Genomic DNA, 17,112 nt, shown 5'->3' on the forward strand with positions numbered 1-17,112 from the left:
AAAACAAATAACTGAAAAGAGAAACAGGCCAACAACTTCTAACACCAAAATCTGCAAAAAAGAACATAATTTAATCATAAAATGCAAAGATTTTTTCCTATGTCTGAAAATATGCTGTTACCTAATTTACAACTTATTCTTACTACTTAATTATCCCAATCAGCACATTACTGGTCTTAATTGCAGTGTCTTTGAAGACAATTTTGTACTATTTAGGATGTACTCAAATTCTCATTACAAACTTCTAAGACTTACAGAGGGGAGTGAATACGTAATATTTTGAATAGGAACATATATCCAGAAACATACCATTTTACTACATTTTCAATTCAGATGTGTAACATTTCCATGTCTGCTGAGGGAATGAGAAAAGTCACAGATCGTTGGATTTAACTCCTATGGACTTCATTTTGTGGAATCATATACAAAGTTTAATTTATGATACTCCTGTAGAGATAGAGGAAGATCTGCTCCCACGTGTTCCGGCTGCTGCACTATAAACTAAAGAGGCACCAGGTGGGATTGAAAGTATGTACTAGAACATACTTCGTAGGTACAATGTCTGTAACAATGTTGGTGGTCGGCACATCAAGCCACTGTTGTAATGCATCAGTACTGTTCTGTACAATCAATATGCTGAGCTCTTTTTTGTTTGGGAATAATGTATGCATGTAATGTTAAAGTATTAATACAAACAAAAGTGATAAAATGATAAATGGATGTTTTGTTATGTTTTCTTTAGAATTGTTACCTGATAATTGTACCGTGTCACATGTAATTCAGTTCCTCAAGCAGAAGTGGATGAGTTAAGCATCTGAATTGGAAACCATTGTAGGGTGTTCAAATGGCTCTGAGCACAATGGGACTTAACATCTATGGTCATCAGTCCCCTAGAACTTAGAACTACTTAAACCTAACTAACCTAAGGACATCACACAACACCCAGTCATCACGAGGCAGAGAAAATCCCTGACCCCGCCAGGAATCGAACCCGGGAACCCGTGTAGGGTGTAATGGTGCCTTTCTGGATATGGTTTTCTATTCAAAATATTATGTACTCTCTCCCCTCTACAAGTCCTAGAAGTATGTAATGGGAATATCTGAACAGTAAGCTTCAAAATGTAAGCTAAGTTATTAAACAAGAGATGCTTCAGAGTTTTAAACATCTTTCGTGAGCTTATCAATTGGCCATTTCACACACTGTCTTTTAATTCATCTACATATATGAAACTGCATTATTTTTTAAATTCATTTCTGTTGCATAGCAAAAGCCATACAACAGAGGTCACTCTTCAGGTTCACTGCTTAGATCTCTCTGAATTATTAGATGTAATGTGAGTTTCAGTCAAGTTGCATTTTTTCACAATCCAGGAAGAAATGGAACAAAAAATAAAACTGACTGTATTGTATCAAACAATGAAGAAAAGAAGTTGTAGAAAGCATGACAGCCTTAAACAAGACGGCATATATCACAGTAACTAGCAACTAAGAGAAAACTGTGCAAGCATTCAAAGATTCCCTTAAACGTTTGCATACACAAAGAGTTGAATTAGAAAGATAGTAAAATCCAGGTTAACCAAGCTCAGGTCAACTGAAACCCGGATTATCCAAAACATCTCCAGAAATCACAAAAAAATTCTCTAATACTCATAAATAATTTCAGGTGAGTGTGTCCTGAGCTGTGGTTAGTGGGAAGAGGTGAACAACTGACCCAGTGACTCACAAATCTAAAAAAGCTATACTGTCAACAATAATGCATTCAAGTGGTCATTTCCTTCTGCTGCTTGAGTATTTTTAGGCTATGGTGAGTAGCAGGAAGCATGTTGTAATTACTTTTGCTGATAAATTAGCTGTCATCCATGAACTTGAAAATGATAGTTTATTGAAAACTGTTGCAGCTAATCATTGAGTTCAAAACACTAAATAATCCTTTGGTTTGCAACTGGTTGGCTGATTTTTTCAACCTCTTCAACTACTGAAAACATCCAACTTTGAAAAAGTAGGTCCAACTCTTTATCTTTGGTTCAACAAATGAGAAAAAGACATGCCTTTGACTGATCTGTCATTACACAAAAACACTAAAATGTTAGCTGAGTTATTACGTAAGGAAGGAAATTTTTTTTCTTCAAGCTCTTGGTGGTTAAACATGTTTAAAATCAGATAGGGCATTCAGTAATTAAATGTATGCACAGAAAAGTTATCTGCAGACCCACACGCAGTTGATGTTTTCAGAACAGAGGCTAGACTAAGGACAAAACTAACAATGCCAATGAAACAGGAGTTAATTTAAAGATGTTGCCTACAAAATACTTAGCTTCCTCAAAGGAAACTTCTGCCACAGGACACAAACGAAAATAAGAACTGTTCTTTTGATGTCAAACACTTGTTACACACATAAACTGCCCCAAATGTGTATTGAGAAGTAAAAAGAACCTCAAGCCTTGAAATATGTTATCCAAAATATGCTAACAGTTTTTTTATAGGTCACAAAAATGCCTTGGATAGCTTGTTAACACTTTGTCAAACGGTTTAGTGATGAGTTTGTAGCGAAAGTTTAAAAGGTTTTAACTCAAAGGGTCTACCTAAAAACGCTATTTTGTTAATTGACAATTTGCCTGCACACCCTTGCGAGTTAAAAAATGATGATATTGTTCTGTATTTCCTTTCCCAAAATCTTATAACAAGGAAAAAAGGAATATTAGGGTTTAATGTCCAATCAACATCAAGGTCATTAGAGACAAAGAAAAAGCTCAGACTGATTCAAGGATGGGGAAGGAAATCGGCCGTGTCCTATCAAAGGAACCATCCTAGCATTTGCAGGAACAATTTAGGAAAATCGTCATTAGAGACAGAGCAAAAGCTCAGACTGATTCAAGGATGGGGAAGGAAATCGGCTGTGTCCTGTCAAAGGAACTATCCTGGCATTTGCCAGGAATATTTTAGGGAAATTACAGAAAACCTTTATCAGGACGCACAGACAGGAGTTTGAACTATCGTCTGCCTGAATGCGAGTCCAGTGTTTAACTTCCTAAATGTTACCAGTCTAATTCAGCTACTGGGACAGGGTATAACAGCAACATTTAAACTGTAATTTGTGGTCTATTTTTGAGAACCATCTTGCAAGATAGTGACATGAGAAGAAAAACGTGAATGATGTTTGGAGGCAGTAAATGTCAAACATGTAAACTTGGGATAATGTGATAGCAGAGAAATCTGTATGAAAGTCTTGAAGAAGACAATTCAGAAATTAGGAAACTTGTATGTATGATAAAAATAACTCCAGGATTTGAAGACATGGATACATATGAGGTGAATGAATGGGTTGTCACGGACAGTTCACAAGAAATCACAGACCAAAAAATTGCACAAAGAGTGTTGCAGTCAAATGCTGACACAATCGCAGAGCCTGAAGTAGATGACAATAGTATTTGAGCACTAGAGGTAAGCCTATATTAATAATTTAGCTTCCAAAAACCTACTGGGTACAGTATAACACAGATATTATAGTACATGTATTGTTGTTATTAAAGGTTGCCCCTAGATGTCACCCTCCTAATGAAATTATGGCGAGTCGTCACTGCCCAAAAGCGTGTGGAGAGCACAAGATGCTAACCAAAAATGACAGGGTATTTTTGAATCAATAATTCATATGTTACAACCTAATACTGAAACACAAAGCCTAGGCTTCCTTCCACTCTTATCTGGTATGGTGTCATACATTGGTGGCAAAACTTAAGGACAGAAGTAAGTTTCGCATGATGTGTCACTGCCAAGTAACATAGCTCAGTAGAAACTGGGACCATCCACAGAAAGAACTGCAACAGTACAGTAGGTAACTGCTAGAAATACACAATCAGACAAATAGAAATCACACTTCGATTCAAAGAATATAATTGCATAGAAGTCACCACAATTTATGATGGTCCCATGAACATTACAAAAGACAGGATGAAGTTTTTAAAAGATGTATGATCATCATGGATAGCAACACATGCTCTGCAACATGATCCCTTGCTAGCCACAAGACTGGTAAGGAGTTCTTGTGGTTGGGCACTACATTCCCCCACCACAGTGGCAGACAATAATCAAATGGTGACTGGTGCATCTGGACATGCTGCAATATATCTCCTCAATGCTTTCTATATGTCAGGGGAACGGGCAGGCCACCCTCATTCGTTGACCACCCTCCCATTTCAAGAGCACCTGTGCAAATTGATGTAGTTGCTCACTGTCACCCATAAAAATGAAGTCAGGGTCAAATTATTCCCCGATAAGGTGCACATTGGAAAGAGTACAGTGTCACTATAATGTTGACTGGTGATTGCACTAAGTTCAAAGATCTAGAGGTAAGTACACCCATGCAACATTGTGCTTCCTCACATCATAACACCTGGACCACCAAAATGATCAAGCTGACAGTGTTGCTGGGTGCACTGCATGCCCTCACATCATGAGAGATGGAAATGTATAATGCACCCAGGAACACCATTGAACATGATTGCTTTGGTAGTCCAGGTGTTATTGTGTGGTGAGTCATAATGTTGGATGGTTATACTGACATCCAAATCTCTGAACAGGGTTCACTCATTGGTCGACATCCTCCCACATATGCATCTGTTCAGGGGTGTATTTGACCCTGACTTCATTTTCATGGATGGCAATGAGCGACCACACTGAGCTACAGAGATGGAGGAGCTCTTGGAATGAGTGGATTTTGCAGCATTTCCACATGCACCAATGACCATTGAATAGTTGTCCACTGTACTGGTGGAGGAATAAAATGCTGCACCACAAGAACTAATTACCAGTGTTGTGGCCAGCAAGGGATCAAGTTGCGGAGCACGCATTGCGATCCATGGTGGTCATATGCCCTATTAGTCCCAATGTTGGTAATGTGCGTGGGACCATCATAAATCATGGCGACTTCTGTGTAATTATTGTCTTTGAATGAAAGTTTCATTTCTGTTTGGCTCATGGTGTGTTTCTCTCAGTTACCTTCTGTTCTCTACTGTAGCAGTTCTTTCTAGGTACAGTCCAAGTTCATTGAGATACGTTACATGGCACTGACGTATCACGTGGTAGTTACTTTCATCCTTGTGTGTTGCACATTAGTGTATTTTGGAGCAATTCTGAGCATCTATAAAGAATATTCTTAGCCTAGAAAAGGACAGTCAGACTAAGCTGAGGTGCATGTTTGTTAAAGTTGTGAAGGCCATTGTCCAGATGTATCGGAATCCTAACCCTGCTGTCCCTGTACATACAAAGGGTGTTCAAAAAGTTTTGCACAATCGTCTCTAATTTTTTTATTTTTTGCAAGAGGAGAATGAATTTTTTTTAACATACTTGGAACATTTAGCTATACATCGAGCCTACTCAGTGTAGCGTCCATCAGCTGTGATGCATCTGGACCAACGTTATTTCCATGATGTAAATGCACTTTAGTAAAATTCTGGGGATTGACTTTTACGCCATTGCTTGACACAGGAAATAAGGCCTTTCTCATTATCAAATGTTTTACTATGCAGGTGGGCCTTCAGATGACCAAAGAGATAAAATCAGATGGAGCCAAGTCCGGACTGTAGGGAGGATGAGGAACAACTTTCCAACCCATTTTCCTGATTTTCTCCTGCATCATAAGGTCTGTATGGGGTTTGGCATTGTCATGGTGTAGTCTGATGAACTGACCCTGAAGCTGTGGTCTGTGGGTCTTGATGGCACGTCGCAGCTTGTCCAGTGACAAACAGTAACAGTCCCAGTTAACTGTGGAGCCAGGTTCTAAAAAGTCAATGAAAATGACACCACACACTGATCCCAGAAGGAGGAGGCCATCACCTTTGGGCCTGCTGTTCCTGAGCTTTAGTTTCTTCTTCTGAGGGGAATCCGGATGATGTCACTCCATGGATTGGGTTTTGCTCTCAGGTTTGGACAAAAACAACCATGTTTCATCCTGGGTAGTCACGCCATCAAAACACTGTTTCCACTCTTCAGTAAAGGTCTTCATGTGACCCCTCGCACACATTCTTCCTCATTGTTTTCATTTCTGTTGTCACCCAGTGATACAACACTACCAAATGACAAATGAGTCATTTCAGAAAGCTGTCATGTCATCACGTATCTGTCATTTGGGATGATTTGATCAATGCTCTCCTTATTCACATCACTCACTGCCATCGAGGGTCTACCGCATTGTGGATTGTCCAATAGAGAGAAATCACCTTCTTTAAACCTCTGCAGCCACCGCTGGGTACTGCTGCAATCCACTGTGTCCTCTCCATAAACAGGGAGCACCTTCCTGTGAATCGATGTGGCAGAGTCATCGCCGGTCTTGAAGAGGAACTCCATCACTGACCATTGTCTCGACCTGACATCTACTTCACGGTCCATGATGGCTCAACTGCAAATAAAAGAAAATACTTTTATATACCAACTTACAGCTAAATGTTCCATGGATATTCACAAAAAATTTCATTTTTCTCTTGCAAAAAATAAAAAAAATTAGAGATGACTGTGCAAAACTTTTTGAACGCCCTTTGTGTATTTCACCATGGGATTTGTTGTTGATAATACTGGCTTATTCAGAAGAAATGGCAACATTCATTCAGAGAATACTAGATAGAAAAGTGATATGCACTTGCGTGACACTTGCTTGAGCACTGTACAGCAGGATGTGCACTATTCAGCACATTTCATTTTCAACAAACTTCCAGCAGAACTGAAAGAAAAGTGAGCAATAAACTTGAAGTATTCAAATCCAAGTTGAAAGTTTTCCCTGTGGCACATCCTTATTGTGTGCAGGACTTCCTTGCAGCAGTTGAGAACTTTTGTCTATGTATTTTATAATCTCCATTTATTAATTTTCTAATCAGCAGTTTGTAAACTATGTATCATTTTGTTCCATGACCCAGTAGCTTTGGCTTGCTCAGTCCCATGGAATCCGAGCAATAAATGAAAAATTCTGTTTGAGTCTTTAACGTACATCCCTCTGTGGTGCTTTTGACAGTGGAAAATGGTCTCAATTACCTTTGCAGACCATGACTGGCACTATCATTCCATCTTTTCCCATGAAACTCCTGCATGGTATGTTGGATTGTTACTATTTTTCAGATGGCCCATTGATTCATTGTCAATATATTGTAAAAAGAACACAGTGGCCTTCCCAGACACTCATTCTTTATGGTACATTGTTAGGAGTGTGGTTAATCGTACTAGCTCTGTAATGTGAACTGTTGTGGAAGTAAGTGTCTTACATCCTTACTACTTCGGCATGTCAAGTTCTTAGTGCATTTCATTAGGCTTTTTCTTTCATGATAGATAGGCAAGTTAGAGCTGGTACAAAATAACTTGGGCTTGTCTATAAATGCATTCTTATTCTGACCACTAGTCAAGTCCATCCCTTTTATGCCAAAATTACCCAACAGCTTCTGATCTGTGTACTTTGTGCCCTCTCTTCACCAAATACCATGGAATCACAGCACTTCTTGGTTGGGCACATGAGCTTAAATGAAATGTCATTACATTGGAATATAATTGGAAGGAGAAACAGCATTGGTCGTATTTTTTTGTTTTATTATCCGCAAAATCGATTTTCGGTCAGTAAGTGACCATCCTCAGTGCTGTAATATACAATTAAAATTGATAGGCACTGGTATCAACAAGCTTAGAGCGATCACATGTGTTTATGTGATCGCTCTAAGCTTGTTTCATTTTGCATAAAATAAGAAATTATCATAAAAACGAAACATATATTCACAGTTCTCTCATTAGACCCAACAAGTGGTGAGACACATCAAGTAAAGGAATGAAAGTGCTCTTTGAAACGAACAATGTCTTGCTCTAGTACACACAGGTTACAAGACTATTTCATGTGAAAGTGTAGTACTATAGAATACAAGGAACAGAACAAGGAACAAGGAACAAGGAACAGAACTTGTCAACAGAACTTGTCTATTAAAAATTAATGAATAGTTCCCTCTATATGTAGAAAATATGGTTTTATTTTAGATGCCCTTTAGGGAGTAAGTCAGAGAGAAAAGAAGATTACCATAGAGAGAGGACTGCTGTAAATTTTACAAGGTAATTATTTCAGCCTTCACTATCCCCTTCAGCTACCTATGTAAGGCAACATTAGAGTTCAAGTGTATTACTGTTTTTTTGTACCATGTGGCTGGAACAGAAACATACTCAGCTTGCTATAATGCTTGGCAATATTACTATTACAAAGGACTATGCAGAAAACTGCCAATAATTAACAGTAAAAAAGCAGAGATGACAAACTGGATAAATTCTTTGGCTGTTCAGTTTGAGAAGGAAAGTACAAAAATTGGGTTACACCAATTCACCTTAATGAAAAGCAACAAGTGTGACAATATGTCTGCCATAGACAAACTTCTGGCACATTCTGGTTATTCTGTCCTCCAGCTACCAGTTCATCCAGAAATAAACACTATGGATGTCATACAGGCACAAGTACCTAACTGTTTGTATGCAACAAATGTTCCTTTTAAACTCGAGAATGCCTGGAAGATAGCTTAAGAAAACGTTTCCTGTTTAAATGAACTGCAAAGGGCAGTTTTCAGATATGTAGGTGTGAAAAATAAATATGCCAACTATGCTCTATTAACACACACACACACACACACACACACACACACACACAGCAGAGGTTCACGCCTGACACCACGTGCATGTCAGCTGCCCCAAATTCTACCATGTTTAGCACAGTACATAATTCAATACTGTGCATTAATTTTGTATTTCCTAAATGAGTTGATGCCAGTGCACAAAAATCAAGTACGTCATCTTGTTCAACATTTTGAACTCTGGTTTTTGCAACTTGCAAAGATATAATTTATGCAGGCAAACAGACAAAACAGAACTTGATCACTTCATGCTAGTGACTGCTACGACACAAACTACATATTTCAAACCTTAGTTTCTAACAGTGAGTAAATGAAAGGTTATTTATTTCACTTTGTTGGTATCGGACTTCACTTACATTTTCATTTTTTTGTTTTTTTTGTTTTTTGTTTTTTTGAGGGATTCTCTTCTCACAATAGCTTTTTAGACTTGTTTTGCATATATTGATCTTGTCAGAGATTGAGTCAGAACATCTGTATCTGTTGAATTATTGGTCATATTGCCAGAAACCAGGGTTCCCACAAGTTTCCCCAAGTGAAATTCCCCGATTTCCAGACACGTTTTAGCAGTTTTCTCTGACAAATTTTGAGATCTCAAGGGTAAGTAAAGGCATAAGACGACAAAAAAATGTATGGGCTTCTGTATTTCTAAATGTGTGAGCAATATTAAGTACTAACACCCACATCTTTTGTAATGAACTGTTTTTACATGGAGAAAGCAAGCCAAATGGTATGTGTGTTTCATTAAGACCACTGATCTTATTTTATTTCAATAAAATGAAACACATTTGGTGACAAAAATACACATTTCATTGGAGTTGCAAGACTCATTTAAAATACCTTCACTGATTTCAGAAATAACCTCAGAAAAAAGTATGCCACTTGAAAGAAGTGTATAAGGCAAGGAAGAGTTGTATATACCAACAGCATAGGTGACCGCCAATAAAATGTTGGTTCTACTATGTTCATTATAATCCACTGTGTTATGTCTATTATTTTACAGGTATAGTGTGGTTTTTCTTTCAAAAAAATATGTGAGTACATAGTGTACAAACTGCCAGTGACTGCCACAATTTTCATCTTATTATCATCCATACTTTCTAATATATAAACTACTTCTGAACTGCCAAAATGTACGAGAATAAATAGTATGTCTATAAAATGTCACACTGTACAATGTACATGGGGTGAGACAGTCACAATTCCTGAAATCCATTGCCTGTGGCCTCTGGCCTGCCAAAGAGCAGCGGAGTTCTGGGTAAACCACAACAAACTGCAGCATTATGCCACACACAAACAGACCCTGCCTGTGGGTAGATCAGTGAGAGTAGATCCAACGGGCAGGACCTGTACATTAGTAGGAAATGATGGGCTTCAGATCAGCAGGCCCGATCTGTTAGAGATACCCACGGAAATGGCCTGTGGTTTTGGCCTGTCATGGACGTCCACTCCTGTGGTCAGCTATTCACAAGTCACAATCAACAGTAGTTGTCGATACCATAATTATTTTTCGAATTTTGGACAGGTCAATATTATCTCAGCTGCTTCTCTGAAAACTTTCATAAGGTTACATATACAATATGTTATATGTCAAGCTAAAATTTATGAAAAGGAATTACATTATTTTTGATGTTACAATCAGTAAGTACTAATTCTCAATATAGAGTTACAAATATAGAGCTACAAATTATTTGGCACACTTAAAATTTCTGTTTTTATTTTTTTGGTCATCAGTCTACTGACTGGTTTGATGTGGCCCACCACGAATTCCTTTCCTGTGCTAACCTCTTCATCTCAGAGTTAGCACTTGCAACCTACGTCCTCAATTATTTGCTTGACGTATTCCAATCTCTGTCTTCCTCTACAGTTTTTGCCCTCTACAGCTCCCTCTAGTACCATGGAAGTCATTCCCTCATGTCTTAGCAGATGTCCTATCATCCTGTCCCTTCTCCTTATCAGTGTTTTCCACATATTCCTGTCCTCTCTGATTCTGAGTAGAACCTCCTCATTCCTTACCTCATCAGTCCAGCTAATTTTCAACATTCGTCTATAGCACCACATCTCAAATGCTTCGATTCTCTTCTGTTCTGGTTTTCCCACAGTCCATGTTTCACTGCCATACAATGCTGTACTCCAGACGTACATCCTCAGAAATTTCTTCCTGAAATTAAGGCCAGTATTTGATATTAGTAGACTTCTCTTGGCTAGAAATGCCGTTTCTGCCATAGCGAGTCTGCTTTTGATGTCCTCCTTGTTCCGTCTGTCATTGGTTATTTTACTGCCTACGTAGCAGAATTCCTTAACTTCATTGACTTCGTGACCATCAATCCTGATGTTAAGTTTCTCGCTGTTCTCATTTCTACTACTTCTCATTACCTTCGTCTTTCTCCGATTTACTTTCAAACCATACTGAGTACTCAATAGACTGTTCATTCCGTTCAGCAGATCATTTAATTCTTCTTCACTTTCACTCAGGATAGCAATGTCATCAGCGAATCGTATCATTGATATCCTTTCACCTTGTATTTTAATTACACTCCTGAACCTTTCTCTTATTTCCATCATTGCTTCCTTGATGTACAGATTGAAGAGTAGGGGCGAAAGGTTACAGTCTTGTCTTACACCCTTCTTAATACGAGCACTTTGTTCTTGATCGTCCACTCTTATTATTCCCTCTTGGTTGTTGTACATATTGTATATGACCCATCTCTCCCTATAGCTTACCCCTACTTTTTTCAGAATCTCAAACAGCTTGCTCCATTTTATATTGTCGAACGCTTTTTCCAGGTCGACAAATCCTATGAAAGTGTCTTGATTTTTCTTTAGCCTTGCTTCCATTATTAGCCGTAATGTCAGAATTGCCTCTCTCATCCCTTTACTTCTCCTACAGCCAAACTGATCGTCACCTAGTGCATTGTCAATTTTCTTTTCCATTCTTCTGTATATTATTCTTGTAAGCAGCTTCGATGCATAAGCTGTTAAGCTGATTGTGCGATAATTCTCGCACTTGTCAGCTCTTGCCGTCTTTGGAATTGTGTGGATGATGCTTTTCCGAAAGTCAGATGGTATGTCGCCAGATTCATATATTCTACACACCAACGTGAATAGTCGTTTTGTTGCCACTTCTCCCAATGATTTTAGAAATTCTGATGGAATGTTATCTATCCCTTCTGCCTTATTTGACCGTAAGTCCTCCAAAGCTCTTTTAAATTCCGATTCTAATACTGGATCCCCTATCTCTTCTAAATCGACTCCTGTTTCTTCTTCTATCACATCAGACAAATCTTCATCCTCATAGAGGCTTTCAATGTATTCTTTCCACCTATCAGCTCTCTCCTCTGCATTTAACAGTGGAATTCCTGTTGCACTCTTAATGTTACCACCATTGCTTTTAATGTCACCAAAGGTTGTTTTGACTTTCCTGTATGCTGAGTCTGTCCTTCCGACAAGCATATCTTTTTTGATGTCTTCACATTTTTCCTGCAGCCATTTCCTCTTAGCTTCCTCGCACTGCCTATTTATTTCATTCCTCAGTGACTTGTATTTCTGTATTCCTGATTTTCCCGGAACATGTTTGTACTTCCTCCTTTCATCAATCAACTGAAGAATTTCTTCTGTTACCCATGGTTTCTTCGCAGCTACCTTCTTCGTACTTATGTTTTCCTTCCCAACTTCTGTGATGGCCCTTTTTAGAGATGTCCATTCCTCTTCAACTGTACTGCCTACTGCGCTATTCCTTATTGCTGTATCTATAGTGTTAGAGAACTTCAAACGTATCTCGTCATTCCTTAGTATTTCTGTATCCCACTTCTTTGCATACTGATACTTCCTGACTAATGTCTTGAACTTCAGCCTACTCTTCATCACTACTATATCGTGATCTGAGTCTATATCTGCTCCTGGGTATGCCTTACAGTCCAGTATCTGATTTTGGAATCTCTGTCTGACCATGATGTAATATAATTGAAATCTTCCCGTATCTCCCGGCCTTTTCCAAGTATACCTTCTCCTCTTGTGATTCTTGAACAGGGTATTCGCTATTACTAGCTGAAACTTGTTACAGAACTCAATTAGTCTTTCTCCTCTTTCATTCCTTGTCCCAAGCCCATATTCTCCTGTAACCTTTTCTTCTACTCCTTCCCCTTCAACTGCATTCCAGTCGCCCATGACTATTAGATTTTCGTCCCCCTTTACATACTGCATTACCCTTTCAATATCCTCATACACTTTCTCTATCTGTTTATCTTCAGCTTGCGACGTTGGCATGTATACCTGAACTATCGTTGTCGGTATTGGTCTGCTGTCGATTCTGATTAGAACAACCCGGTCACGGAACTGTTCACAATAACACACCCTCTGCCCTACCTTCCTATTCATAACGAATCCTACACCTGTTATACCATTTTCTGCTGCTGTTGATGTTACCCGATACTCATCTGACCAGAAATCCTTGTCTCCCTTCCACTTCACTTCACTGACCCCTACTATATCTAGATTGAGCCTTTGCATTTCCCTTTTCAGATTTTCTAGTTTCCCTACCATCTTCAAGCTTCTGACATTCCATGCCCCGACTCGTAGAACGTTATCCTTTCGTTGATTATTCAATCTTTTTCTCATGGTAACCTCCCCCTTGGCAGTCCCCTCCCGGAGATCCAAATGGGGGACTATTCCGGAATCTTTTGCCAATGGAGAGATCCTCATGACACTTCAATTACAGGCCACATGTCCTGTGGATACACGTTACGTGTCTTTAATGCAGTGGTTTCCATTGCCTCCTGCATCCTCATGTCGTTAATCATTGCTGATTCTTCCGCCTTTAGGGGCAATTTCCCACCCCTAGGACAAGAGAGTGCCCTGAACCTCTATCCGCTCCTCCGCCCTCTTTGACAAGGCCGTTGGCAGAATGAGGCTGACTTCCTATGCCGGAAGTCTTCAGCTGCCAATGCTGATTATTTATCAAAATTTAAGCAGTGGCGGGGTTCGAACCCGGGACCAAAGACATTTTGATTATGAATCAAAGACGCTCCCCCCCCCCCCCCCCCACACACACACACTTTTTTTTTTTTTTTTTTTTTTTAAAAAATCTCATTTTGTTCGCTTTTGTTCGTTGCATCTGCTCGGGGCGGATGTCGTAATACATCCATTGAAGTTCGTTGTTGATCAATTAACTCAGTTTTTTTTTTTTTTGTTACAGAGGGCAGCTAACCCTCTGACCGAACACGCTGAGCTACCGTGCTGGCTATGTTTATTTCCAGATTCATTTATGAAATAATAATCAAAACTAATAGAAATTCATTTGTCAAGAAAAACTGTAAACCCTTTAGAACACTGTTATTACCGCAGAGTGAAGTAGTAGTAAGCATGCATCTGATGTGATGAGATATTTTTGTATTTTGGGTGAATAATGTAATTTTGGCTTTGTTAATGTGAAAATTCAAAAGACTGTATGATATACTAAAGTGTGACAAAATATATTAACGTAACAACAAAAATCCTACTTCAACACTCATCAAATTGATTTAGATCAATTCAACCATAAGGACTTAAAACGAGAGACTTTCAGTTTCAAGAATCAGACCCCTAGCCAAGAAGAACTGGAGCTAACTCTACACGAAAAGCTAAGTAAACCAGAAAGTTTATTGTAATCTTCGGTCCTCTCAAATTTTTCATAAAAGGTTTTCCTTATTGTGGACAATAACTGGAATTATGAAGGATGGGGAAGATTGCATGATCAATCCATGCAACAGATAACTTGCACAAATACTCTGAGAATCAATGCTAATAAGGGTAGGTAGCAATTCACTGTGAAGATGATTGCTGAGCCACAAACAGGCACATAGAAAAGAAAAGACAATCAATCACACTCTCACAACAAAATTTTTGACCATTGCCTTTGTTAGAAAGTGAGAACACACACACACACACACACACACACACACACACACACACACACACACACACGCACACAAGACCTCTGTCTCCGACTGCTGTGTTGACAGTCTCTGAGAATCAGATCCAAAAAAAGACTCCTCATGCCTCCCTGCCTCTCATCAGCAGCTGCTAGGCTATCAGCATGAAATGGTGGCAGCACTAGCTGCAAGCTGAGGGGAGTGGCAGAAAGGGAAGACACAATAAGAATGATGGAGTAGGATCTCAGTAATCAAACAATTTCATTTACTGAGACAAAAAACAAGATTTTTCCAGTATTTCTTTTTCAAATTTCCCTGACATTTCCTTGACACGCTTGAAATTCCTTGATTTCCAGAACTTGTGGCAACTCTGTAAACTGTTAATACAATCATTTGCAGACTTGATAGCTGTAGCTTACAATTAGAAGTTCTCCAAGATATGTTCTTCTGCGGGGGTTCCAGCAGTTGAATTACACCTCTCTTGTGTGCGGTTGCTTTTCACAACAAATCCCTATGCCACGACCATTGACCTGTTCCTTGCCATACTTTCTACACAGGTATTGACTAAGTTTTTATGTGTGCACTCTGAATTATTACTGCCAGTTAGCCAGAAGTTAGTGGTAGCATGTACTTTTTTGTTGGGGTGTATCTAGCCAGGAATATCATTACTAATCTTTTTCATTGCTTCCTCAAATAAACATTCTCTTATTGGCACTGCATAGTGACTTCCAGACACCTTAAAGAAGTTATCTATCTTCAGATTTGTTCCTTGATTTAGGGCTGCCAACAGTTTTTGTATGTGGAAAGTATGGAGAAACTGACAAAATATAGCAAAAAAGTGACTAACTTTATTTAAGATGTGACAGTATTTAAAAAATAACATTATTGATTTAAACAGGAAAATGTTCCCTTCCAAAATGGCCAATTAACATCATAATTAACTGTTTACAAATAAGAATAAGTAATTTTTTAAATGTTTATTCTAATACTTGCCCAAAGCAACATGTTCATACTTATGTTTCTTATGGAAATATCAAATTTTAATGTACTGCATGGGTGTTGACAGTAAATGCATACCAGAATGTAGTTAGGCCACTACTTACTTACAATTATGAAAGCTGTGTACAGTTTACAAACTTTCTTCCACTACTATTAAACATTTTATATTTTTACGCAAGTCATGTATTGAAACTAAGATAAGATAAAAAATAAACATGTAACTGCACAGTAAATTACATTGTGTCATAATTTCCACACATTAACTGCGTTTCTAAGCATCTCCATCTTCAGCGGGGTCTCCTCCAGCAGAGGCTACTGCTGCCACTCTAAGTACACGTTTGACACATGGGCGCACAAACAGCTTTCCAACATTTCCACCATTCACCTCACCACACTGAGACATTGAGGTTCTTCTGCTAGCCCATGATGACTGTTATTAGCTTCAGAGGCCACTTAACAGCTGACATGAGTTTTTTCTTATTCCTGTTTTCTTTATTTGTTCAAGTATTCTTCAGATGATGAAATTTCCTTTTTCTCCGTTGCAAGTTTTTGTTGCCTTTCTTCTTCCTGAGCTGCTCTTCTTTTCCTCTTCATATTTCTGTCTTCCTTTTCTTTTTCCTTTCTTGCTCTAGGGGTATCTGGTATTTCTTGTGCATACACTGTAACAGTCCTTTTACCAGAGATACTGTTTCTGGATTGTTGTCATACAATTTCATTGCATCTTTTGCTGTCATTGGCAGTTTATACTGAGAGTGATGCCCAGTCCTCTGTAATATCTCTTCTCGATCAAAAATAGCCCCTTTCAACCTCAGCATTCCTATTAAACAGAGCTGCAGCTGCTTTAACCACTCCGCTTTTCTTGGGATATTTTGGTTCCCATTTATGCATTCCCCAGCCCGCCCCCCCTCCCCCCCCCCCCCCTCACAATGAACCATGGACCTTCCCGTTGGTGGGGAGGCTTGCGTGCCTCAACGATACAGATAGCCGTACCATAGGTGCAACCACAACGGAGGGGTATCTGTTGAGAGGCCAGACAAACATGTGGTTCCTGAAGAGGGGCAGCAGCCTTTTCAGTAGTTGCAGGGGCAACAGTCTGGATGATTGACTGATCTGGCCCTGTAACACTAACCAAAACGGCCTTGCTGTTTTGGTACTGCGAACGGCTGAAAGCCTGGGGAAACTACAGCGGTAATTTTTCCCGAGGGCATGCAGCTTTATTGTATGATTAAATGATGATGGCGTCCTCTTGGGTAAAATATTCCGGAGGTAAAATAGTCCCCCATTCGGATCTCTGGGTGGGGACTACTCAAGAGGGCTTCGTTATCAGGAGAAATAAAATTGGCGTTCTATGGATCGGAGCGTGGAATGTCAGATCCCTTAACTGGGCAGGTAGGTTAGAAAATTTAAAAAGGGAAATGGATAGGTTAAAGTTAGATATAGTGGGAATTAGTGAAGTTCTGTGGCGGGAGGAACAAGACTTTTGGTCAGGTGAATACAGGGTTATAAATACAAAATCAAAAAGGGGTAATGCAGGAGTAGGTTTAATAATGAATAAAAAAAATAGGAGT

Source organism: Schistocerca piceifrons, chromosome 5 (assembly GCF_021461385.2).
Source record: "Schistocerca piceifrons isolate TAMUIC-IGC-003096 chromosome 5, iqSchPice1.1, whole genome shotgun sequence".
In the NCBI taxonomy this organism is placed as follows: domain Eukaryota; kingdom Metazoa; phylum Arthropoda; class Insecta; order Orthoptera; family Acrididae; genus Schistocerca; species Schistocerca piceifrons.